The 27,213-nt window shown below is 45.3% G+C and overlaps 1 pseudogene across 1 annotated transcript in view; it reads left to right on the top strand.

Annotated features, from left to right (window-relative positions):
• Positions 1-27,213, top strand: part of LOC144762385 (ataxin-10-like) — a 463,805-nt pseudogene that overhangs the window by 426,653 nt on the left and 9,939 nt on the right. The window lies entirely within an intron of this gene.

The raw sequence follows: 27,213 nt of genomic DNA, 5'->3' as shown, positions 1-27,213 counted from the left end.
CTAATTTAGAACCCTTGGACCAGCCGCACACGAACAGCTTCATGACGGCTTAGCCAGTTCGTTAAGACCAATGCTAGATGACATCACAGTAAAACTAAATATATGACTCAACAACCTTGTCTAACTAACCAACATGGACACAGCCACAGTGGAAAGAAGACTGCAAACAAGAGCAAAGTGATAGCAATGCCCCATCCAGTGTGTCTATCTTAAACCAAGACAACAAGTTAAAGAACACCTGGTCTACACTATCAACCACTTTTCAAACCTCTGTAGAGTCCTTGCACTATCAGTCAAATATATTAGATGTCCAAGTTGATTTGCTGAACAAACTAGCAGCCTTTATATCAGGCATAGGTACAAAATTGGCATACTTAGACTAGTTAATCATTCGAGCCTAGGACACTTATCCTCTTTCCCCAATCAAGTGGTCCTGTGGTGCAGTAATTGATAAGTTAAGCACTCTGCCAAATATCTTGACACTGTTATTGGATGATATAAAACTAAGCTCAACACGCCATCTTTAAAACTACCAAGTCAATAAAAGATTTGGCAGAAAAAAAAAAATATTCTCATGCTGCACCAAGAAAAAAGCTTGCCATCGAGACACACCCACCAAAGTTTGAAGCCACATGCGCAACAAAGAAGCGGCCGATTAGACCAAAGTCTTATGGTCATTCAATAAGAGCCATCCAACAACAGGTCAAAATAGCAACTGGAAATCAAGAGACACTAACTGCAAAGGAATACGTCCAACAGGATGGTGACCCACTGCCACCAAGTGTACAGAAGGGTTTACCCCAAACAAAAAGGCAAGAAAAAGGCTAAGAAAAGGAAGAAAGAAAGGAATGAATAATGCCATAGTAAGCAAAATTGTATGTGACATATACCCATTTTTAGGTCAAACCTTAGCGCAGCACGCATGCGCTACTCTAAGGAGAGGGCCTCTTGGAGCTGACCAGCACTTTGCGCACGAGAGAGCAAGCTTGTGCTCGAAGTCCTGATATTCCATTGGCCTTTGCATGCGTCTTTGCAAAAAGGCAGCACGCAATTGGCCAAAGGCGTCTTTTTGTCCTACCTTTTTGTCCCAATGTTGATGTCCACGGCCCAATGCTTGCGGTTACGCGCAGCAGCGGCATCCGTTTCCAATTATCGTGCCCAGACGCGGGCGCAATAATTGGAAACAGATGGGCTGCTGTTCGCAAGCGGGCGCGCACCAATCGCGGGCTTGTTTCTTGGTAAGCATTGCTTTCTTTTAGCAGAGCTTCGGACAGTGCTTCTGTTCCCACCTTACATCTGCATGCCTTGAATGTTCCAATGACCCGACGCTATTCTGCACATTACACAAAAACTGGCATTTCATCTAGGCGCCGGTGCCCCCTTGAAATATTCTCTTCCGGTAAATCCATTAGCTGTCAATAGTATAAACTAATAGTGTTATGTGTTCAATTGTTGAATAATTCTGCTATTAGGAATTTAATTCATTGCCCTGATGATTCAATGCTTCGTACCGCGGATCCTTTGTCACTTTTTTTGCAGCAGTGTGCTCAGACCTTGGCAGCGCTCAGTGGCACGTACCATTCTACGAAAAACAATAAAACGGAACCTGTTTCACAGCGAGTTTGAGGCGCGGCCGGGGGCGTCAGACTGAGGCTGCGTGTCCAGAATTATTCATGGCTGCTGGGGCCTGGCGGGGGGCATTTTGGAATATATCCTCCATCTATCATATTCCAGAGGCGTGGTGCATTGTGGGTCTGTTGCAACATCACACATCATGCATTGATGGGAGAGAGCACGTTTGCAGAGTCACCTTACTCCACTATGATAGATCTTCACTAGTGCCCGTACAAAATACTCTGCGCCAACCGCAAGCCGAGCCCTGAGTACAGGTATAAACTGTGTCCTTCACCATGCCAAGGACCATTGCCCTGTAGGTGGAAGCAGGTAGGATGGCTCCGGCTTTTTTTTGGTAATGAGGCTAGTCGGCTTCTTTCTCAGGTGCCCAAGCACATACTCATAAAAGTTCATTTCTATTTGAGCAAGAAGCGCCTTAACGCTGTGATCCGTGTTACAAACCAGCCGCTTTATTTTGGCTGCTTATCTTGAACTCTATCTGTCCCAGAGCCAGGTACCCCTGTTTGGGGAGTTCCTGGCGCACACAGCACGAGGCAGCCTCCACCCTGCCCTATGCGCCGTCCCCTCCCTACCCCCAGCCCATGAAAATAAGAATTGGAGCCTCTGCATACTCTGGGTGAGTTTATATTGCTTTCCCCCTCAGCAGAGCTGGGCTCAAATGAAAACTGGATGTGGATTCAGCCTAAAACTGGAGCGGAGCGCATATCTGAATCTAGCAAACTACAACCAAAGCTTACCACTACGGTCTTATTTAACGCATTCTGTCAACTTACTCTCATTTGGCGGCTGACACTCTTTTCACTCATATTCACCTTGCTTTGAAAAAATGCTTCCATAGACTTCAATGGACACCTGCGGTCCACTTCACTCGCCCTCACACCCTCCACATCCGTCGCAGCCCCAGTCTATAAGGTGTTACCTCCTTGACTTTTTTTTTTTTAACTGTAGTTGAGAAATATTTTTTTTAACTTATTCTGTTCGTCATATAGAAGATGTACTTTAAGGTCACAGCGGAGTGGGGTAAGATCGTTTTCTAAGTAACTGCTCTGTGAGGTCCCCGGCAATGCGCTGTGCACTGTGGAGTTCGAGGCACAATGTTAGACAGTGACATCACAAATTATTGTGTATTTGTTAGTTTGACGTCACATTAATGTTGGCATATTAATATACAGGTTTGCCTTTGGTTCTATGGTGGGTGTGTGCGATCAGCACGTTTTGTGAGGGGGCCGTTAGTGCAGGAAACTGTCTGGGTACTGTGCAGTATGATGTTACAGGCTTTGTGTAGTGATGTGCCTTGCACAACTGTCCCTGGTGCAGTATGATGTTACAGGCTTTGTGTAGTGATGTGCCTAGCACAAGTGTCCCAGGTGCAGTATGTTGTTACAGGTTTTGGGTAGTGATGTGCCTTCCACAGTGTCCCAGGTGCAGTATGATGTATGTTATAGGCTTTGTGTAGTGATGTGCCTTGCATCTGAGGCCCAGGTTTAATTTTCTGATGTGACAATAAAGTGTAGATACATTTATCAGTTTTAAAAAGCTCTGTTTGTTGTCTTTCATAACTCTGCAACATAGCTTAAACCCATTGGCAAAGCCAATAGCTCTGGCAAAACACTTATAAGGTCCCAAAGGCGAGACCTATTGGCTATGCCAATGCTTGTTTTTAGAAGGAAGCAAAAAGAGCCTTCACAACTGACCAACAAACAAGTAACCTGCCAATAGCAGGTACTAGGTGTATGAAAGTACGGGTTGTACCCAACTATAGTTACTGGAACCTGGGTGAGCTAAGTAATAAGAGGAAGGCGTCCCAGCTTTGTTGGACAATTTATAAAGGAAATTCAATTATTAAATTAAACAGAGACTGAATCGGTCCACATTGTTTTAATCACAATGGGAGAAAATGATAAACATCATATTATTAACAATCATTATTGTGTTGAACAGTGCCCCGGTTAGGGAAGGGGGAGTGAGTGATGTCAAGTGAGGAAAAAGTGATGGGGAGAGGATATAGTGACAGAATAATCAATATTGATTATTCTGATTATTTCCTTTATAAATTGTCCAACAAAGCTGGGACCCCTTCCTCTTATTAAATAGCAGGTACTACCCATATCACTTCCATGATTGAAAGCGTAAACACTGGCCCTTATTCCTGTGATACAGACACAGTTAATGAGGACTTCGCTATAAGCCATCAAAACGACCAACATGTCCTGTTGGAAATCGAAGGCAAAAATAGAGAGCCAAACCTTCCTGATTCTCAAGTATGTCGCCCATCTTATTCAGCAAATCAAGTTCAAATAATAATAGTAACCATGTCAAATAGCCAGAAAAGAGAATGACAGGAAGGCAAATTATAGAGCGGAAAAGAATACGGTCATCCAAAATATAAAATTCACGCCCCTAACATGGACCAATACAAATTGAACAGGTCTTCTGTTGCTGGTCCTACTATTTCACAAGGAAGGCTCGGTGAATAATACCTTGAATGAACAGGGTGGAACAAGGACTCTTCAATCCCCAGAATATAAATCCAAAGGTCAAGACGATACATTTCATAGAGGAAACATTCTGAAACTCCTGGGAGTCTTGCCCTTGTTGGCGAATCTTACTACCAGGTATATAATCTCAGTGAAATTCTTAAGGTTGTTCAAGAACAATACAAGAGCAATCATCCTTGTAGATTGGGCGTCCCCTGACATATCAGCAATGATACTAAAAAAAACATAACTTTGACACCTGGGGAATTGCCATCTCCCTTAATGCTCAGCCCTTTTGTCCTTACTTATTGAAAAATCCCTCAACTAGAACTACAATGAGATATCAATCTCTGGGGCATTCAATACTTAAAAGAGCAAATGGCAAATCGCCCAAAAGAGTGGAAAACAAACAAAGTATTACCCTAACGGCCTCTTGCCCAGTGGAACCCACGGGAGCTCACAATGATTGGGGCTGGCTCCCATTGACCCAGCAATAACCTTTTACTTCATTGACTGCACGATCAAGCCGTTCATACAAAAAGAATATAGGTTGTCTAAAAATGTACTCATGGAACATCGCTGGGGCAAAATCTAAACTAGAGGATGTGCACCCACCATTGAATTATGACACCTTCAGGAACTTGGGCAATGACTCCTCTACCAATCACAGGTTCCAAACTCTATAATACTCCTACAGTTAAATAACAAAAATATGGATGACCAAAAGGAGGCCCCACAGTGGATGTATCTCTCTCTTTACGCATTGAAGTAGAAGTTCAGACAGAAAGCGACCACAGGATACAAGTCCTTAAGTTAAAGAACTAAAATAAACAAGGAAAGTCATTCATTTTGTTGATTAACGTCTGCATCCATCCGGATCCGATCTCGAAAAGCGGTCTTACGAAGAAACTAATAACACTTGTGCAAGACCTTATACCATATACATTCCAACTCAGAGTATCTTCCTATCCTGAGACTTTAATATGGATTTACTTCACAAACTTGAAGAGGAGGACCTCCTGACAGCCCAAAATATTTATTGTGAAGTACCGTCCCAACAGATAGGGAACAATACATGCCATGACAAAATGGGCGAATACTTTGTAAATGAACTTGAAAATGCAGGTATGAGGGTGATAAATGGTAGAACTGCAGAAGGCACGCCGTTGAATTTTACGCATTATGGGACAAACTCGCAATCAATCATTGATCATTCCTTGGTGTCACTAATTTTTTTCCCCTTGTTAAAATCTTTTAAAATAGAAATGACCACTGGGAGCAACCACCTTGCTCGAGTCATGAAATTTAACCTATTCCTGTCCAGGCACCCCGAGGCACCAAAGAACATTAAGCAGTCTGTATACTGTTGATTACAAACAAATAGAATGTACAGATTGTTCAATAGCCCAGCTTGTGATCAGAGTGGAGGAAATAATAAGCTAATGTGAGCACGAACATAATGATGACCCAATACAATCCTGGAAAGCTTTTTGTTTAACACTCGTCACATCAATTTTTGGTAACACTAGTAAAATGACCTTAGGGCAAGTTTATAGCAAGAAGAACATCTCTATGGCCTGCAGATTATCAAAACAGAAATTAAAACAAACTTTACAGACTTTAATGAAGTTGGCACCCACAACCTTTACCTATTGAGAAACTCAAAAAAGCAGCACAAGTTAAAGCAATGGAAGGATAGGAGAACTCCGTCGGACTCCTTCTGAGAGGTACTTCATGTCAGCAAACAAAGATACTGACCTTTTTGGGGGAAATTAGTAAATTACATTTCAAGACTGATTTACGTCCTAATTAACTCATGTATAGTTGAGGATGTTTGTGCCACTTATTTGATTGAGGAATTAGATAGGAGGCCTACCACTACAAGTGACGGACCCCAAGACTTATTCAAGACATCTGTGGTAGCCAATGATTAAAAACCCTCTGGTCATAGACGTTTAATACAGAATAATCACAGTGCTCCAGATACAGGGGACTGGCAGAATTCTTTTCTATTTCACGAGTCCAAAATTTCGCGAGTGAGGTGAGACGGTGCCCCCGGACCTAACGGCATACCCTCCTCCATATATAAAGAACACCCTTCATTTTGGGATGGTTCCTAACTTCCCTGTTTAACCATGCATCCATCACAAGAACCGAACCTGATGGGTGGCGAGAATTCATAATACACCCGATATTCAAAGGTGGTGATAGGTCCAAGCCACAAAGCTATCATCTCAATGCAGTCTTGGACAATGAAGCTAAGTATTTTGTGTCACTGTTACTGGCAGACTTAACAACATGGTCCAGCGCAAATAGTTCTTGAAGGGTACAGGGACACTTACAATCATTTTGGCCCTGGCACTTACTATCAATTAACAGAAAAAAACAAAATTACCAGTCCACTTACATTTCACCGATTTTAAGTTGTTAGACTGCGTGGATCTTGGAAAACTATGGGCACAGCTTGTCAAATGGGGCATTCCATCACCCCTGCGGAGAAGAATTCACCAGCTCTAAACAAATACCTGGATTAGGATTAAAATAGGGAATTATTCTCACCTTCTCAGGAAAATATTGACCAATCGGGCCTCAAGCTTGACTTCAGAGATGAGTTTGAACAGAGGGGCAAACTGTCCCAGCAACTGGCAACAGTCTCCATGCTGTTCTAGGGTCAGAGTAGGGGAGAAGATCACACCCTCTACTGACCCATCCTACTCTTTGGAAGATAGGAGGTCAGGAGAGTTCACTCTCCTCTTCCATCCCATCATCTGTGACCAAGAGCATGGTCAACTCAGACCTCTCAAAATGTGGTTTGAGGCAGTTCACGTGTAGGACCCTCAAAGTGTTCCTAGGAGTCTGCATGTCCACCAGGTAGGTGACATCCCTCTTGCGCTCCTTTACCTCAAATGGCCCAGGCCAGCGATCTTGGAGAGCACGGGGCTCTACCGGTGCCATCACTCACACTTTCTGGCCAGCATGAAACTCAACCAAAGTGGTATTCTGGTTATACCAACATTTCATATCCTCCTGTCTAGCTTCCAGATTCTCCTGGTCAAGTTTCCAGAAGTAGTCTCTTTTGTTCTGGAAGGCCAGTATGTCTCTGAATACATCCTGGGGTGGCTTCCTAGGAGCTTGCTTTCAGCCCTCCTTTACCAAACTGAGAGGTCCTCTCACAAGGTGCGCATACAGAAGTTCTTCTTCTTCTGTACCTCCCTATAGGCGAACAGAAGTCATGGTAAGAGGATGTCCCACTTATGCCTCATGGTTTCTGAGAGTCCCATAATCATGCCCTTCAGGATACAGTTGAACCTTTCAACCAACCCATTACCCTGATAATTGGTGGTGAACTTGTAAGTAGCACCACATGTCTTCCACATGGCCTTCATGTACAAAGACAGGAAGTTGATACCCCAGTCAGATGCCACTTCCTTGGGAAATCCACATAGGTAAAGATCCCCATTAGTGCCCTGGCCACAGAGGGCACACTCACCGTCCTCAGAGGGTAGTTTACTGGATACAGAGTGGCATGGTCCACCAAGACCAGGATGCACCTGTTGCCAATGGCTGTCTTGGTATTTAGAGACCCCATAATGTCCAAGACCACCCACTCAAAAGGGGTGCTCATGACAGGAAACGGTTGAAGGGGAGCCTTATATCTCCCCACCCCCCACTCCCCTGTCAGGTATGACAGGACATACAGAACGCATCTGAGGCCTTCCTCCTTTGGGCCAATAGAAGTGAGCGACACTTTTTTCAAAGGTATTGTCCCACCCCAAATGACCTGCCAGAGGCACATCATGAGCCAAACCCAGTAGGAAGGTTCTGAAGCGCTGGGGTACCGCCAGCACACGGACTGCCCAGAGGCTCAACTACATTAGGTTCGCTGTACAGGAGATGATTCTCCCAATAGATCAGATGATATCCTGAGGCGTTACCAGCTGCCTGGTCTTCCACCTCCTTCCGAAGACCTTCAAGAGTAGAGTAGGGCACACTTTCTGCACTGTGCAGAATTCCTTCCTGGTGGGGCCTCCTTCCTACTGCTGAGTCAGCTCAGGCAGGTTCCCCAGTTCAGCCACATCTTCTCCTGTAGGTTCTGGGCTGTCTCCCTCAGGTTGAGCCTCCTCCCGGACCATGGGAATTTCAGGGCTGGTTTCCATCCCCTTCTCTTCCTGGCTGGCACCTGGGCCACTGTTCCAGGATCGAGGTCTTTCTGATCACCCTCACTGGCTGCCATGGACCGTGGAGTCAGGCTTGCCCACTTTGGCAATCCTAACATCTCCAAGTACGACCTGAGCACCACCTCCTTCCCAGCGGTATGCACCTGGTCATTGCCCATTAGACAATCAACAGGCATGGATGATGGGCTCACAGCTACATTCAAGGAACCTGAGCTTCCATACACTGGCTGTCACTGTTGTCTACAGCAACAATTTAGTGGATTACATTAGGGACTACCTGCTCTTCTGACACCAGATGACAGTGGACAATTGGCATACTGGCTCCTGTGACTCTCAGAGCCTCCACCCTCCCCCATTTGATAGTCACCCACTGCTTGTACCTCTTAGTATTATCAGGCATGAGGGTTCTCTGGACCATCTCACTCTCACGAAGGGAGACTAGGGTCATCTCAGCTGGCTCCTCACCACTAACTGGGACCAACTCCTCTCCAAGCGGTACACTCACCATCCCCAGTGACTGCCCCCAGTGGGGGCCTGTGCACGCTTGGGACACATTCGATCCCACTTGAAGTGTTCATCTTGATTACAAGCAAAGCACTTCAGAGGTCCCCTCTCTGCAGACTTACCAGATAGGAACCAACTCTTCTTCTCACCAGGGGGTTGGGAATCCTTACCTTGAGAACTCGTTTGGGGCCCTTTAGAGAACTCCTTACTCTTATTATTTGTGTCCATCCCTTCCTTCTGTTGGGACCCCTGCCCACCATTGGACGAGTCTCCCACATACAACCTCTTGTGGATCTTGGTGATGAGCCAGCGGTTTGCCTCTTGAGCAAGCTTCTTGGGGTCAGTAAGCTTACTTTCCGTAAAGTGCTTGCACAGCTCTGGAAAAGAAAGACTTAATAAGTTTTCCCATATCGTGAAATTGAACCTCCCCTGATAATATGTTTCCTCACTGCCCTTCACCCACCCATCCAGTGCTCTGGAAAAGGAATCAACACATTCAAGTCATGTTTGTGAGTCAAGTTTGGCACTCTTCCTAAACTTGTCCCTATTCCTATCTGGAGTATCTCTTGATCAGGGCTGTTTTCATGCTGTAGTAGGTGAGATGCTCTGCTGTACCTAGGGCCAACAGGGTGTCCCTCCCCTCCACTTCAAAGTGCTTCCACAAACGTACCCCCAAATATCTGTCCTGGACACTGTTAATGTGTAAACCTGCTTCATAGCCCTGAAATCACTGATCTATTTTATCCTCCTTGGTGTAATCATTCACTAGGCCTTTGGGTATTTGCACTTTCTCCTCAGACTGCACTGAAGCTACGCTGCCACCATCTGTGCTGGACTCAGACCTCTTGGCTTTCAGATCCAGCTCCTTTAGACTGCGCTCATGAGATAAAAGAAACTACTTCTCCTCAATGGCTAATCTCTTTTCTTCCTAGGCTTTCTCTCTTTCATTCTCCATCCTGAGCTTTTCAAGTGCCAACTTGAGCTTTCTGGCTTTCTTCCTGTCCCCCAGCTCCTCTGGGGACAGACTTTTTGAAGAAACACTGCTGCCTGGCCTCGAGGGTGCCTTTCCCCTAAGCAGATCCTGATTCACCAATAAATCACTGTGCGGGCTCTGTTCCTCCACAACATCATTGTCTACCAACCAGGCCCAAGCCCAACAGTTACCCTAACCCAGGTATGTATTCAAATGCAGACAGAGGCACATAATGTTTAAAGTAAGAAAATGCTCACTTTCTAAACATTATATTTTCACACCTGCAATTTAAAAAAACACCTTTACTAAAAGATGTATTTTTAAATTGTGAGGCCAGAGACACCAAAATCCAATTTTCTATCCACTCCCAATAGAAAATTACACTTAAAAGATGTTCCAAGGCAATCCCTATGTTTACCTATGGGAGAGATGGGCTTTTCTGTAATGAAAAACAAATTTAGCAGTTTTTCACTACCAGGACATGTAAAACACAACTGTATGTGTCCTACCTTTTAAATAAACTGCACCCTGCCCATGGGGCTGCCTTGGGCCTACCTTAGAGGTGACTTATATGTAATCAAGGGGAAGGTTCGGACCTGGCGACTTGCCAGGTGGACATAGTATTTTATAATTGCACACACAGTGGCAGGCCTGAGACATGTTTGCAGGGCTACTCATGTGAGTGGCACAATCAGTGACTGTTCTCATGAGGAGTAGGGTAAAGCTGATTTGCATATGGCTGGGTGCAAACTTGGGTGCTTTATTGAGCAGAAGAATGATGATGGATTAAACACAGATATGTGACTGATACGAGTATCTGAAAGGTCAGCACTCTGCCCATCATCCTATTGTGTTGGCAAGCCTACTAGTAGCACTGTGGCACCTGGTGCTCTGTACTAGGACGTTACTAGTAAAAACAAAAAGGCCAGTCATGGAGAAACCAAAAACCATTACATATTAGACACAGAGTGCGTGCACTTTAGCACTGGTCAGCAGTGGTAAAGTACCCAGAGTCATAACAAGACAGCAGCAACGAAATTTAGCAGACAGGGGTCCGAAGCACAAACACAGGTGAAAGCACGGCAAAAGATGGAAAATCTAACACTTGGTGTTCCCTTTCAGGTTACAGAACAGGTTGTGGACCTTGTTTGTACCATGGACAGGATAGATATGTGATTTAGCTAGGCAACAAAAAGTCAAAATACTGTTCTAATCCATGTATCATCCAGAGGACATTCATGTGCTAAAACATTCTAATGTTCTTTTGCCTCATTAGACCCTGTCTCATGGCCACTCTGTTGCCAGTGTGCTTCGAAGCAATATTAGGGTGCACCAGCACTTCACAACAGCAATTAATCTAATGGATTCTTGCTGGACTGCTCATTTTAAGACATACATGAGTCTAATTGGCAATCACCCGGAAGGGTATAGAGTATAGCAAAACCACTTGATCATAAGTAGCCAAGTCAGAATTTATACCTCTTTGAATTTTGATTGTAGTGCTCTTTTGAATAAATCAATTATTTCACATATTGAACTTAGTGTGAATTGTATTTATTTGAAAAGTTTTATATAGCGCTGGCTAGACCAGGGGGTATTAGAGCGCTTTACATGAGGTAGAACATTGTTTCAGAACATTGTTACATAGTTACATCAGTTGCTGGAGCATCACATAACATAGAAAGGTAAACAGTATAACATAGTTACATGAGTTACTAAAGCATGGCATAACATAGAAAAAACTGACTAGGGGGAAAGTACTTCAGGGGACACAGAAAAAGCAGGCTGGAAAAGGGGGGGCAGTCAAAGAATCACAGCGGGAGGAGGCGGGGGAGGAAAAAGAAACACAGCGGGGAGACGAGGAAAGCAATGTCTGATGTCCGGCTGGGTAAGTGGCGGCCGAGGGGTGAACCAGAGCCAGACTCCTCTATATCTGCATAGGACAGCTCCACCGGGCATTGGCCGAGGTTGCTCGGGCACTGCAGTAAGTACAGACAGTTATGGTTTCCGCCCAGGGTGCTCGTCAAAAGTTCCATCAAGAGCACCGGTCACAGTGTTACTGGGAGGCGCCATCCGCCTCATCCTCCAGCTCGCCCCCAGGTCAAGAGTGGTGAGAGGGGACGTGGAAGGGACAGTTCCAAAGTCTGCAGATCTACCCCATTCCTAGCAGTAGTAGTGAGTGCTGGGTATTTGTGCAGGATCCCAGTGGTAGGGAGACCACTCCCAATCCTCTTCTAGGTGTGTCTCCCTTGCAACTGTGGTCACTCACAGAGAGGTTCCAGTAGTATTGGAGAACAAATGCTGGATCTCTTGCCAACCAGGGGAGAATAGCGTGCTTTTGTGGCATATGTGCAGGTAATAGGTTCAGTTCGAGGGGGAGCGGTCCCCCCGAGACCCAACCCTCTGTATTCACCAGTGTATTTGAAGCGTTCTGTCAGCATGCTTCTCTTCCAGCAGAGACCGCTCCCCAAGTAGAGGACGGTGGCCATCTTAGGGTCAGGCACAGAGTGAGTACCTGGTCTGATTGTGAGAGGAGGTGCTTCCAAAGACTTGCACACTTGCTTCTGCGGGTTCAGGATCACGACTGTCCCCCCTCTAGGGTGGATGCAGCGACATTCAAGGCTAATCATTGAAATGAAGCATGGCGTCGCAGCAACCACAGACGGCTATATTGCTGACTGATTTGTCGATAGCTACATCATGGGCGCCATCTTAGGGCCTGGCTCCACCCTGGAGAAGATCGTCGTGCTGGTGAAATCAGATTTGTGCAAAAAGCATTCCTTACAGTAAGCAGACACAGTCTTACTTAAAATATTGGTTTGTGTTGCTGATCTTTACAGCACAACTCCGCACGGAAAGATAGAGCGCTTCCCGTACACTTCAGCCGCCATCTTAGTGTCAGGCCACTTTAATTGACGATTGCCGCAAGGTTAGGAAACACTGGTCATGGTAACAAAAGAAATGATGCCTTGTCGGAAAATAAGGTCGAAAAAATCCTTATGAAGCGGGCGCTCAGGAGGACAATCCGGTTGTTATTCAGTACCTTCTGTGCTGGTTTTGTTGATGTATTTCGTAATCTGCAATTTTGAATCGCTGCGTTACTTCGTCCGACGAGGATGCAGCAGTGATTCTGCTTTAATCAACGCCTTACAGCCTGTGTGCCTCGCGCTCAGATCAGCAGTTGCCCTGCAGCCCCCCTCAGACTTCATTCAATTGAGGCAGCAATAGTGAACATTTTCTGAATCAGCCAAAGGTGACGCTCGGAGCGTCATAGGCGGCTCGGATCCACGAGCACAGCCCCACATCCAGGATCAGGGTGGCAGGGGTGGGGGAACTCCCTGTATATCCAGAGATCAGCCACCACAACCGGGCGCGCTTCGGAGGCGGTCCGGATCTTCGAGCTCAGCCCCAGTCCAGGATCAAGGTGGCGGAGGGGTGGGAACACCATTGAGAGAGCACTAGTCTGAGAAAAATTTATAAGTGCACCATATTTACAAGCACGGAGTTAGTTAACATATACCTTGCACCAGAGTGTCTTATATTTAGTAGTGAAATGTATAGAGTGTTCAAGTAGGGTAACAATAATCATAACAGTGTGAGACTAATGTAGAAATGTTGGAATGAATATGAAAACCTCACGTTCTCATGTTAAAGGAATCATGTAAGAGTTAAGTGGAACCTTGCAAACCAGTTAAATTGTGTAGGCCTCATGGCAATTCACAGAAAATCTAAACGTGCTGCTAAAATAATGTGAGGTGGGGTTAACGTGGTTCTTCCAAAATGTATTATCGAATTTAATTTTGAAATATATGCTTTATAGATGTGTACTTTAAGAAACGTATGTTAGTTAAGAATGCTGTTTAAATCAAGTTAAATGTTTTCAGAGTGCAGGGACCCGCTTCATGTAAATCAAGTAGGCTCGAACTGATAATGATGTTCTTTTGATCTGTAATGTGCTCGTTAGAGAAGAAGTCGAGAGGCGCCAAGTACTGTGCTTTCCATATGCTTTACGACCTATAGATATGGGGGAGCCTGGAATTTGAGGCCCACTGTGGGATGGCCTGTATGCAGGTGCGAGGGGTCCTAATCAGTCGAAATGAATGGAGCTTTGTTCAGTGGCGCTTGGCGCAGGCCTGTAGGAGTCTTCAGGAATTTCAGGGGGTACCGGCGCACTGAAGAAGAAGCCTGGGAACCAAGGTCAACTTTAACGAGGGTCTTGAAGAGTACCATCATGGAGTCTACCGCCAAATTTGATACCACGTGAGGGGCGTCCCAAGGGGCGTTCCTATCGGAAATGTGATTTTGTATTAGGGAAAGCGACCCGGGAGGAAAGTAGAGCAGATGATTTTGGGAGCCTAAGAAAGCGGATGGGTAGGCAGATAGGCTGATCAGGAGAGACCCATTATCAGAGAAGAGACAAAGAGAAGTGCGTGATCTTTTTAGGAAGACACCACGGCTGACACCTTTTTGGGTAAAGATCTTGTTAAGTAGGGATGTCACCTAGTCTAGTGTAGGGACAGACTAACCTGAATTTTCTTTTCTGTAATGACTCTTAAGTTGCAACTTGTATCCATTTTGGCAACACTAATGATATTTGAACTTGTACTCATTATTCTGTTTTGTAGACTCAGATTATTCAAAGAATTTATGTTCATAGTGATACCAGTTTACCTTTTGAATCTCATCTTAAGAAGTTTGTATCTTCAGTTATCTTTGGCTTTATATTAAATCTTTAAACTTTATCACTGGTCAGTGGTTATTTAGAATGGTGTAAGTTCTTAATTGATTGACCTATTGTTAGATTGCCTTTTACTCAATGACAGGTACCAACGATCCAGTCGACTTGGTTTGGGATCTGGTAAGGTAACTAATAACCAGTAATCCCGCGTTAACAGTTGGTAGCAGATTAGGATGGTTATCTTCTTGAGGAAGGTAATCTAGAGAGGTTAGTTTACCCCAAGGCCCCTAGACATCGAGAGACGAGCAGCGGAAGAATCGTGAGCCGAGGGTGCAGACGGTGCGAGAAAAGCAGCAGTATCGGAGGAGAGTGAGTATAACAAGGGTCATGCGTGAACAGATTGCGGTGTTTTGTGTTGTATTTGTAGTGTAATGTCTTGCGGAGTTGAATGCCTGTAGTGTGATTGAGAGAAGGTTGTGAGCGCGCGCAACCTGGTGAACTGGTAAACCTGGTAAACGGGTGAACTGGTGAAATCTTAAGTTCAGGCCAGAGCTTAAGTGGTTTTGGGTGTATCGAACATCCAGAGTAGTTGTCGACCATAGTACGGAGGTCACGAGGTACCATTGACCGCCGTGGGACCGAGATAAGGGGAGTGTAAGAGTGAGCGTATGAGTAACGGACGCTGGTCGGAAGTTAATGTGTGTGAGTAACCTATCAGAGAAGGCGATTGTCTGGAAGTAAACGGAAAGACATTTCGCCAAGTTAAGGGGACAACTACAGAAAGGCTGTGGGCGTACAGTCAAGAAAGGTGATCGCTTGGACGGAAGTAATCATTTTTCAGAGTATGAATGGGATGCACGCATGACCGAGGAGACGAGCTGAAAAAGGAGGGGAACTGCTGCGAAGGGGGACGGGTGACGTCGGTTAGAGCCGCGCTGCGATTGAGCGGTTGGTGTGACGTTAGCTAGAGCCGCGCTCTGGTTGGGCGGCTAGAGTGACGTAGGAGAAAAGCCGCGCTCGGATAGGCCAGTTAGAGAACAGCACGGTGATTGGTGGATTGTCATCAGGAAGTAAACAAACGCGGAGAAAAGAGAAATCATGACGTGTTTTAAGTGTTTGAAAGGGATTTTTAAAAGAAAAAGAAGTGAACATTATTACGGGGAAGAGGCACCGCCGGAGGGTACACCAGCTCATTATATGGCAGCGAATGTGGGGCTGCATACGATATTGTGGATTGGGACTTGGAATAAGCTTACAGAAGGGAATGAGGAAATGCAGTTCCCGAAGTATGGGACGTTTAAGTTAGAGGTGTTACATCGGCTGAAAGCAACCATGTCCTCATTGAAACCCCTGCCTAGACCAACCCAGTTTGAGGCCCTTAATGCGTGGATTAGGGCGGCGCATGACAGGAATTTGAATAGGCGTCAACAAAGATTGACGCGATCGGTAAGAGCAGTGCGAGATTCCAAATGGGACGAAGAGGAAAAGAGATGGAGGGTACAGGCTATTGAAGTAGAGAAATTGTATCCAATGAGGGAGGTGGGAGGAGGAGGAAACCTCATGGAAGAGGACGAGGAAAGGGAGTCGGAAGACAACCTGATAATCAGATTGTTGTTAGATAGACCACCTCCGAGAGTCGAGGAGATTGAAGATAGGGGACTTGCAAGGGAAGGTGGGACTGCCATAGAGGGGTTTACACCACTCCCTATATCGGAATGGACACCTATGAAAGGCGAGGAGACACCTCAAAACAACACAGTACAGAGTGTAGTGGGAAGGTTTGTAGTACAAAAGACGCCAAACACCAAAAAGGTTGAGTCTTTTGGATTACCGGATGCTCTTCAAGTACCTGTTACCATAGGACCTATAGTGTCGATTTACAATCCCGAACATGGGAGAGGGGAAGAGCAGGCACGGTTAGATAGAGAAAGGATTGAGATGGAAAGAAGGAATAACACGACAAATGCATGGAAGCAATTACCAGGATCGGTAACGTGGAACACCCCATTCGAAACGACTGTGGGTCCCAACACAGGACAGGGAGGTCAGAGAGGACCGATGGACCTAAGGGGACCGCGGCCGAAGTCCTATACTGAATTAAGAGCTGATTTGAGGGAATGGGATGGGTCCGCAGTAACCCTGAGTAACAGGTCAAGAACAGAACCAGAGTGGGAAATCAGAGGTAATGGGACTGTATCTCATTGTGGGGCCAGCGAAAGCAGTCAGGGGCGGGAAGGTCAAAGTCAGGAGAATAGAGGAGTTACACGTCCTACGGATGAGAGGGAACAGCAGGAGCAAAATAGTAGGAGTGTAGAGTGTGAGGAGATGTCCCGTCTCTGGGAGAAAGGTGGAGACCAAATGGTACATGCTTTTCAGAATAGGTTTAGGTGCCTTCATCATGCACTCGGAGAAGACGTCCAACATTGGAGAAAGGAGAACAGTGATAGGTCCCGCCATGCCTCGAGTAATCAGGAATCACAGGGAAATAGTGAGGAAAGGAGGAGCAATGGAATGCCTTACTATACATCCAGAGAAAACAGGCAGAACGGGGAAGGTGGGAATATGAGAAGCAATGGAGTATTTCACCACCCACCCCGAGAGGATGGAAAAGCCTGGGATCTACAGAGGTGGGAGCATGGGAAGACTCCGCATAACTCACCGGAGCCTAAACGTAGATCTCGGAGCTGGGATGGGAGAGATGCGGATGGAGTAACTAAATGTAGTGTGTTGAAAGCTGCAATTAAGGCAAAGAGACTTGATGTCACCAGTTTAAAATCGGATGTCGATGAGATAATTGATGGTACATTGCCTTTAGAGAGGATAGAATTGTATGAACAGGATGAGCTGTTGTTCATGGCAAAGGATATTACTAGGAAAGCTAGAGCGTTCCATGAGAAACTGACTAATTTGGCAGACAGGTATGCTGTAGATTTATCTAGGACAAGGGCATTGCAGAGTAACCATAGATTGCAGTACTCAGACCAAGACCTAGATGAGAAGAGAACTACTGGATTAAAAACACACATAAGAGAGTTGGTATCAGGAATAAGAGTGTGGAGAGAACTGGACAAATGGGAGGAAAGGTGGTCGAAAAAGGGCACAGTTAGACGAAGTACAAATGTGATGACCCCCGAGGGAAGGGTAATGCAGATGGAGGCATTCCCTTTGCGAGAGATATCAAATGGGAACTATGTACATGTGCCCTGGAGTAAAGGAGACTTAGCTGCATTTACCAACTCATTTCCGAAGTTAAAGGACAATCCAGTAGAGTGGTATAAGCAGGTAGAAAGGTTTGTAAAGATCTCGAAAGTATTGTGGATTGATTTGAACACGTTGTTTGACATCGTGGTTCCATCTGATTTATGGACACCATGCAAGACTAGTGTTGAATGGCCGAATACTGAACCAGTGAGGGATGCTCGGACTAATGGACCGTCCGAGATTGTCATGCAAAAGTATGAAAGGGTAATAGCTTGGCTGAAAGATAAGGTACCACCACAGGACATAGATTGGGTAAAAATAGACCGAACGAGACAAGAACCAAAGGAGACCGTTCATGAGTTTTATGAGAGGTTGTTGAAAACATTCAAGCAATACAGTGGACTCGATGTAATGGATCCCAAAGATATAGGGCAGTTTGTGTCAAAGTTTGTTTTGGGGTTGAGACCTGATATTTGTTTGATGATTCAGCAACATTTAATATGCTGGCAAAACAAACCACTAGATGAGATCCTGCGATATGCGAGATATTGTAGTGACGAAATAGATTCTAAAGCCAAGAATCTAAAGGAGAAATTGATGGTGGTGCAAATGCAGTCAGCCGGGAAGGGCGGACAGCAGAAACAGGGAACGGGGACAATGGGACGGAAGTCAAGTGGTCAGAACAAGGATAATGAAGAAGGTCAGAGACCTAGGGTAGACTTTGCCACTCTTAAAAAGACAACAAAGTGCCACCAGTGTCACCAAGTGGGACATTGGCGACGCGAGTGTCCCTTTAACCCTGAAAATGGAGAGCTAGAAGTCGAAGAGCAGGTTCAAGAAATTCCAACTCCAAAGGTGACAGTTCCAGGAAGCAAGGTGGTCAAAGGGGGGACTTCGGCTCCAAGGGCCCAGTTCCCACAGCCACCGAAAATAGCGACCGGGGGAAAGGTCTTTAAACAAATGCCTCTCTTTATCGAGGAAGAAAAGTGTTATTATATTGATCCATTGACAGGACAACGTGTGAGTAGTGAAGAGGACTGTACCCTCGGGGCAGTCCTAGAGGTGGATCAGAGAGGGCCGTTTGTTGAGGCAGAAGTGGCAGGGTGTCCTACAACGTTCTTAGAGGATACTGGAGCTACTCGATCAACTCTGAGATCAGCGGTGGTTCCAGACTTGCCGATGTCAGGGGAAACAATTCAAGTGGTAGGAGTCGCAAACAAAAGGCTGACTAGTCCCTTGACTGAACCAGTGTCCGTGAAAATAGGAAATCATATGAATGAACATCAGTTTGTAGTATGTGATTCAAGTCCGGTCTGTCTGTTAGGAAGGGATTTGCTGTGCAAGTTGAATTGTACCATATACTGCACACCGCAAGGTGTGGAGGTACAGACTACGGATGATGACGCTACTTTTAAGGTAGCCAATTCAAAATCTTGTGTAGAACTATATCCTACTCTGACAGTAGAAGATCTTCCCCAAGACTTACGAGATGCAGTAGCGTCAGAGGTATGGGATTTCACAGGAGAAGAAATAGGTTTGATTAAAGGGGTAGAACCAGTAAAAATAATGGTAAAGCCAAATGCCGAGTTTCCAAGAACGCCTCAATACAAATTGTCACAGGAAACGATTGCAGGAATAAAACCTGTGATCGAGTCAATGATTCAACAGGGAATACTGAAAGAAATCGTGGGTAGTCCTTGTAACTCCCCGATTATGGGTTTGCAGAAACCTAGCGGGAAGTTCAGGATAGTTCAGGATTTACGAAAAATTAACAATATAGTCGTTTCATGTTGTCCCGTGGTACCGAATCCATCAGTGATACTGTTTCAAATCCCATGTCAAGCAGAATGGTTCACAGTGATAGATCTTTGCCAGGCTTTCTTTTCAATCCCATTGGATGAAGAGAGCAGGTATCTTTTCGCTTTTAAAATGGAAGATCGCGTTTTAACATGGTGTCGAATCCCACAAGGATTCACAGACAGCCCATCTATCTTCAACCAGTTGTTGAAGAAGAATCTCGAAAATCTAGTACTGCCGCAGAATTCGGTTCTGGTCCAGTACATAGATGACCTACTTGTTGCGTCAGAGACTGAGGAAGCTTGTAAAGTAGATTCCATTGCCTTATTGAACCATTTAGCTGAAAATGGACATAAGGTATCTCCGAGCAAGTTGCAGTACTGCCTGACAGAAGTACAGTATTTGGGGCACCGGTTAGAAAAGGGAAAACGCAAGGTGTCCCCAGAGAGGATTGAGGCAATAATGAAGATGAATGCGCCTACGACACAGAGAGAAGTTCGGATGTTTCTAGGAATGGTTGGTTATTGTCGACAGTGGATAGTTCACTTTTCACTGAAAGCAAAACCCTTACAGAAACTGACGCACAAGGAGGTGAGTGATCCGGTACCATGGGACGACGAATGCCTAGTGGCGTTCTTGCAGCTGAGAGACGACTTGTGTCGTGCTCCAGCTCTGGGGATGCCCGACTACGAGAAATCATTTTCACTCTATTGCTGTGAGAGGGAGGGATGTGCTTTGTCAGTCTTGGCACAGACCCACGGAAATGCCCGTAGACCAGTTGCATACTTTTCGGCTACATTAGATCCGGTAGCCGCAGCGTTGCCCGGATGTCTCAAATCCGTTGCTGCAACGGGTGTCAGCATTGAAAGGAGTGAGAGTATTGTGATGGGACATCCGTTAGTGGTGTACGTACCGCATTCTGTAGAATTGTTGATGACCAGGACGAAGACGCAGCATCTGACCAATAGCAGGCTCACACGCTACGAGCAAGTTATCCTTGCCGCGGAGAACGTGACCCTCAGGAGATGTTCTGTCTTGAATCCTGCTACTTTGATGCCATTACCTACTGTAATAGAAGGCGAAGGATGTGAAGACCACGATTGCCTTGATGTGACTGAACTATGCACGAAACCCAGACCAGATATTGTGGATGAACCGTTGTCTGACCCTGATGAGATTTACTTTGTCGATGGTTCATGTTTAAGAGACGATACTGGTCGGTTGAGAGCAGCTTATGCTGTTTGCACCATTGCTGGAGTTGTGGAAGCCGCTTGCCTGGAAGGAGTACATTCCGCACAGGTAGCAGAAATCATTGCCCTAACTCGTGCCTGCATAGCAGGAAACGGAAAGAGAGTCACCATATACACTGACAGCCAATATGGTTTCGGTGTGGTTCACGATTTCGGGCAGTTGTGGTCTCAGAGAGGTTACATGACCTCCTCTGGTTCGCCCATTCGAAATGGAGAATTTGTGCGATTGTTGTTAGAAGCATTACAAGGTCCAGTTGCCATAGCAATAGTAAAATGTGTAGCTCATACTAAGAATACAGATTTTGTATCACAAGGCAACAGGTACGCTGATGAGGTCGCACGCTATTGTGCGGAACAAAATTATTCTTTCTCAAAAGTGGAAATTGAGGGTGCTGAAGAAAAGACAGAATTAAGCATGATGTTAGAGACCGTAGATACCTGGGAAGATTTAAGGGTAATGCAGGAGAACGCACCGGAAACTGAGAAAAAGGCATGGGAAATAGCAGGTTGTGTGCGAAGTGAAATGGATTTTTGGGTTTCAGCAGATGGGAGGGCTGTGTTACCTGAAGAATTAGCTAATCCCATGGCAAGAGAAATACATGGTCCAGTACACCTGGGAAGAGACGCTATGATGAGAGTGTTTAGGCAGACTTGGTATTGCCCAAAATTTAGAATAGCAGCAGAATCAGTATGCAAGCGATGTGTTACCTGCCAACAACTGAACGTAGGCAAAAGAACACCAGTCACACTGAGTCACATTGGGAGGTCGGGGGGGCCTTTCAATAGAATGCAATTAGACTTTATTGAAATGCCAAGAGTTAACCGCCTTAGGTATGTGTTGGTGGTTGTATGTATATTTTCCAGATGGGTTGAAGCGTACCCTACACGTAGGTGCGATACACTCACAGTGGCTAAATTGTTGCTCAGGGAGCTGATACCGCGCTTCGGGGTGCCTGCCTCTCTGGAATCGGACAGAGGAAAACATTTTAACAGCGAAATAGTGAAGATGTTGTGCTCCACATTAAAGATCGATCAGAAACTGCATTGTAGTTATCGACCAGAAGCCTCAGGGATTGTGGAACAAGTAAACGGCACTCTGAAGAATAGATTGGCTAAAGTTTGTGCATCCACATCTTTGAGTTGGCCAGATGCTCTTCCTTTAGTGCTCATGAGCATGCGCAGCACACCTGACAGGAGGACAGGTCTCTCTCCACACGAGATTCTGATGGGGAGGGCCATGAGACTTCCTACAGTTCCAACTGCTGCCCTATTGAATATTACAGATGATCTGATCTTGGATTATTGTAAGGGACTGTCTGACGCCATCCATTCTGTGTCCCTTCAGGTGCATGCGGCTGAAGTTCCAGCATCAAGGAATCTGTGTCATGATCTGAACCCAGGGGATTGGGTGTTGGTCAAGAAGCACGTCCGGAAGAACTGCCTAGATGTACGCTGGCGTGGGCCCTTTCAGGTAATCCTGATCACGAACACCGCGGTGAAGTGCGGAGGGCTGCCCAATTGGATTCATGCATCCCATACTCGAAGAGTTCCAGCACCTCTAGAAGAAACAGCTCCTTTCCCAGACGAAAGTTCAGTCGTGGAAGAAGAGTCACAAGAAGGGATTGGATCAGCTGAGGGGGTGTCGGAAGAAGGTGGGAACGCATCGGATCCAGAAGAGGAGAGAAGACAGGACGGCAGTGAGACTGAAGACGCAACTGAAGGAGAGAGCTGCAGTGAATACGACTCAGACACAGATCAGTACCAGAGCGATCAAGAACCGAGTGTGAGGACGAGAAATAGGAGAACAAGGCTTGGAGCTGCCACTTGGCCGGAGAGAAGAAGGAGGCTAAGTTTAAGGTCGGCTCAGGAAGAAACGCTTGCTCCTATATCCGAAGACTCGGATCCAGAAGAAGATACCCAGGATCAAGCCGAGGAAGGTCTTAGAAGATCAAGGAGGGTGCGAGTGCCTAGCAGAAGGTACTCTACTCCCGATTGGACCTACCTCGTTGCAGATGTCCGTGGGACACAGAACCGGGAGGGTCAGGGAAGTGAGCCTGATCAGAACTGATCCGATCATCACAGTGCAAATAAGATTCCTGCTGCCAGGAGCGGAGACCGAAAGGTTGTTGACACTCAACATCGTCTATCCTCCTCTCCTGAGCGGAATAAGAAAATTGATTTTAGAGACAGTTGATTTTCCGGTTTGCTGTTCACGATATCCAGTGTTGGAGGGAACTCTTCTTCGACTGGAAATGCTTGAGCGAGTAGTGGAAGTTCTTGGAACACTCATTGTCTTGGATTAATACCTTGTTGCAAATGTCTTCAAAGGGGCGTAGAACTGGGAAAGTGAAGAAGGTGATCCTGGTCAGAACGGACCCCTTTGTAACTGTGGATGTAGAACTGATACTACCAGGAGTGGAGATCGAAAAGACATTAACTCTTCATTTTGTTCGTCCACTTGTCCAGAGTGAAATAAGGAGAATAATCCTAGAGACAGTCGAATTTCCATGTTGCTGTGAGAACTGCCCAATATTTGAGGGAATCCTTCTTCGTATGGACATTTATGAAGATGTAGTGTCACTCCTTGCAACATACATAGATTCTGAGTGATAAAAGACTTTTGAAAAGGACTTTGTAAAATATTGCTGTAAGATAACCTAGCGCCGAGTGGAAGAAGAAAATGGTAGGGTCTCCCTTTTAGAGGATGGAGAAGGGCTAGGGTTGTCTATTTTCCTACAGGACTTTTAAACTGTTTTTCGGAGCAAATTGTCAGCTTCTAAGTGTTTAAGAGAAGAGACATTGTTTGAAAGAAAGTCTTTGTTCGGAGAGAAGGAGAAGTTGATGCTGGAAGAACATCCAAAGCTACACTGTTTGAGATCATGGAGGCTGGCAACCCGAACCGCAGGGCAAAATGTATAGTTGGCACACTTTTAGGGGTGGTGATTTCACTTATAGTTTTAGTGGTTACTGTCTCATACATAGTGGGACATGAGAGAGATACAACTGAAGTCAAGGAAGTTAAGGGAGTGTCAACACAGAGAACAATCACTGTTAATCATAAGGGAAACATCAATGATAAAGACAAAGCGTTGTTAGATGCGGAAATAAAAAGATTACACACAGACGAATCACAGGGAAATTTCAGGTCGAATGCTTATGCCAAATTGCTTTATGAGTACATTGATGTCATGGAGGCGAAGAATTGCTACGTTTGTATGCAATTACCAGCTTCGGTGGAGGAGGGTATCAGATACCATCATCTTCCATTGACATATGGAATTACATGTAGTTTATTGCTAAGCATATTCTATGGACGAGAGGGGTTCGAGTATTATTTCTCGAATTTTGACTCGACATTGCCAGAGGTCCCAAATTACAAGCATCTGAACAAGTGGGACTATTACAAGAGCGAAGACAGATTACACAAATGGTTCATTCCATGGAGAACGTTAGATACTTCACATGCCCGAAGAAATAATCTGACTTGTCAAGTGTCAGAAATTGAGAAAAAGTTTATAGGGCAGGTGGATACTAGATACAGGAGGCAAAAGATTCTGAAAGCTTCAGGACAATGGGAAACAGATTGGACTAAGGAGGAAAGGATACAACAAAGAAAGGGTAGCTTTGGTCCAATTGCTCTAGACAAGGAGAAACGGGGGAAACTGTGTATTCACAGGAGTTACTCCTATTATGAGAATCTGTATGTAGGTCAAGTCAGTTGTGAACATGCTTTCCAATTGGAGTACTACTCCAAAGACTTTTTGAAAGAGATGCAAGCAATTCCAAATGTGTATTTTGTATGTGGAAGAAATGCATATGTGAAGCTACCAGATAATTGGTACGGATCATGTTATCTAGCAATTGTCTTCCCCAAAATATATCACGTTGAGAATTTAGAACCGATCAAGAGAGGAATACCAACAAGGGGAAAGAGAGGGTTAGGAGCGGAAGAAGTAATTGGGGATGTATTCGGTGCTGCATTCCCTATCTTGGGAGTGATACTGAATGACATCAAAATTAGGAGATTGGCTACAGTCGTGGATAGGTTATCTGCCAGTACTGCTAGATCATTAATGCTGGTGGAGGGTGAGATGCAATCGATAAGGGCAATGGTTCTTCAGAACCGACTTGCTTTAGATGTTCTGTTAGCCAAAGAGGGCGGAGTCTGTAAGGCTTTGAAGGTCCAGGAATGCTGCACTTACATTCCGGACAATTCAAAACCTCTAGAGAAATACATACGAAACATCACTGCAATTCACCACGAAATTGAGGATCTGACAAAGATAAACGTGTGGGAAAAAGTAGGTCATGGAATGGGTAAAGTTGGAGGTTGGTTTGCCAACCTAGGAAAGGGTATCGTTTGGTACATACTGAAACCCATCATCATAATTGTGATTTGTGTAATCACTTTGTGGGGATTGGTGCGTTTGTATCAGTGGTATAGAGCAAACAGATTGCAGAGATCTATGAGAGAACAGGAGAAAAGGTTGACAGCGATGCAAGATACTCAATATAAGAGTCTGAAGGCATTGGAGACGATGAAAAGAAGTGGTACTGCCACGACTTCACTTTGAAGAGTCATACATTTTGTGATGGTGTTTTGATGGTGATGACCCCTGAAGGTCATCAAAGGGGGGACTGAGAGAGCACTAGTCTGAGAAAAATGTATAAGTGCACCATATTTACAAGCACGGAGTTAGTTAACATATACCTTGCACCAGAGTGTCTTATATTTAGTAGTGAAATGTATAGAGTGTTCAAGTAGGGTAACAATAATCATAACAGTGTGAGACTAATGTAGAAATGTTGGAATGAATATGAAAACCTCACGTTCTCATGTTAAAGGAATCATGTAAGAGTTAAGTGGAACCTTGCAAACCAGTTAAATTGTGTAGGCCTCACGGCAATTCACAGAAAATCTAAACGTGCTGCTAAAATAATGTGAGGTGGGGTTAACGTGGTTCTTCCAAAATGTATTATCGAATTTAATTTTGAAATATATGCTTTATAGATGTGTACTTTAAGAAACGTATGTTAGTTAAGAATGCTGTTTAAATCAAGTTAAATGTTTTCAGAGTGCAGGGACCCGCTTCATGTAAATCAAGTAGGCTCGAACTGATAATGATGTTCTTTTGATCTGTAATGTGCTCGTTAGAGAAGAAGTCGAGAGGCGCCAAGTACTGTGCTTTCCATATGCTTTACGACCTATAGATATGGGGGAGCCTGGAATTTGAGGCCCACTGTGGGATGGCCTGTATGCAGGTGCGAGGGGTCCTAATCAGTCGAAATGAATGGAGCTTTGTTCAGTGGCGCTTGGCGCAGGCCTGTAGGAGTCTTCAGGAATTTCAGGGGGTACCGGCGCACTGAAGAAGAAGCCTGGGAACCAAGGTCAACTTTAACGAGGGTCTTGAAGAGTACCATCATGGAGTCTACCGCCAAATTTGATACCACGTGAGGGGCGTCCCAAGGGGCGTTCCTATCGGAAATGTGATTTTGTATTAGGGAAAGTGACCCGGGAGGAAAGTAGAGCAGATGATTTTGGGAGCCTAAAGCGGATGGGTAGGCAGATAGGCTGATCAGGAGAGACCCATTATCAGAGAAGAGACAAAGAGAAGTGCGTGATCTTTTTAGGAAGACACCACGGCTGACACCTTTTTGGGTAAAGATCTTGTTAAGTAGGGATGTCACCTAGTCTAGTGTAGGGACACACTAACCTGAATTTTCTTTTCTGTAATGACTCTTAAGTTGCAACTTGTATCCATTTTGGCAACACTAATGATATTTGAACTTGTACTCATTATTCTGTTTTGTAGACTCAGATTATTCAAAGAATTTATGTTCATAGTGATACCAGTTTACCTTTTGAATCTCATCTTAAGAAGTTTGTATCTTCAGTTATCTTTGGCTTTATATTAAATCTTTAAACTTTATCACTGGTCAGTGGTTATTTAGAGTGGTGTAAGTTCTTAATTGATTGACCTATTGTTAGATTGCCTTTTACTCAATGACAGGTACCAACGATCCAGTCGACTTGGTTTGGGATCTGGTAAGGTAACTAATAACCAGTAATCCCGCGTTAACACCATGAATGCCCAGAGATCAGCCTCCGCAACACTCGGAGCCTGGGGCGCGCCGCAGGGGTATCAGACTCACCCAGCTGCTACGGGGACGGGACTCAGGCCGTAGATCCGCTCCTGGGTCAAAGGGGGTCCCAAGGGACCACCTTCGATGTAGACGGCCTACATGGGTATGTTGCCGGTGGCCCAGTTGCAGCAAGACTCAATGCCGCTGGAATGCCTCAGTGCATCAGCGGGACTCACCAGCATCTGTGCGTTGGGACTCGGCAGTCTAAAATCCAATCCCTGGGCAGACGTAGTAACAGGGGAGCATCAGCATCTTAGTCGATTATCCGGGTCAGTTGCAGGGAGAGCAGTAACATACACATCCAGAGCTTCCTTGCGGCGATTTGGAAATCCACTCTCAGGTCAGAAACAGTACAGGGGGGGCCTCTTCGTCATAG

Source organism: Lissotriton helveticus, chromosome 1_1 (genome assembly GCF_964261635.1).
Source record: "Lissotriton helveticus chromosome 1_1, aLisHel1.1, whole genome shotgun sequence".
In the NCBI taxonomy this organism is placed as follows: Eukaryota; Metazoa; Chordata; class Amphibia; order Caudata; family Salamandridae; genus Lissotriton; species Lissotriton helveticus.
Note: the sequence above shows the minus strand (reverse complement) of the source record. Positions and strands in the feature narration are given on the sequence as shown.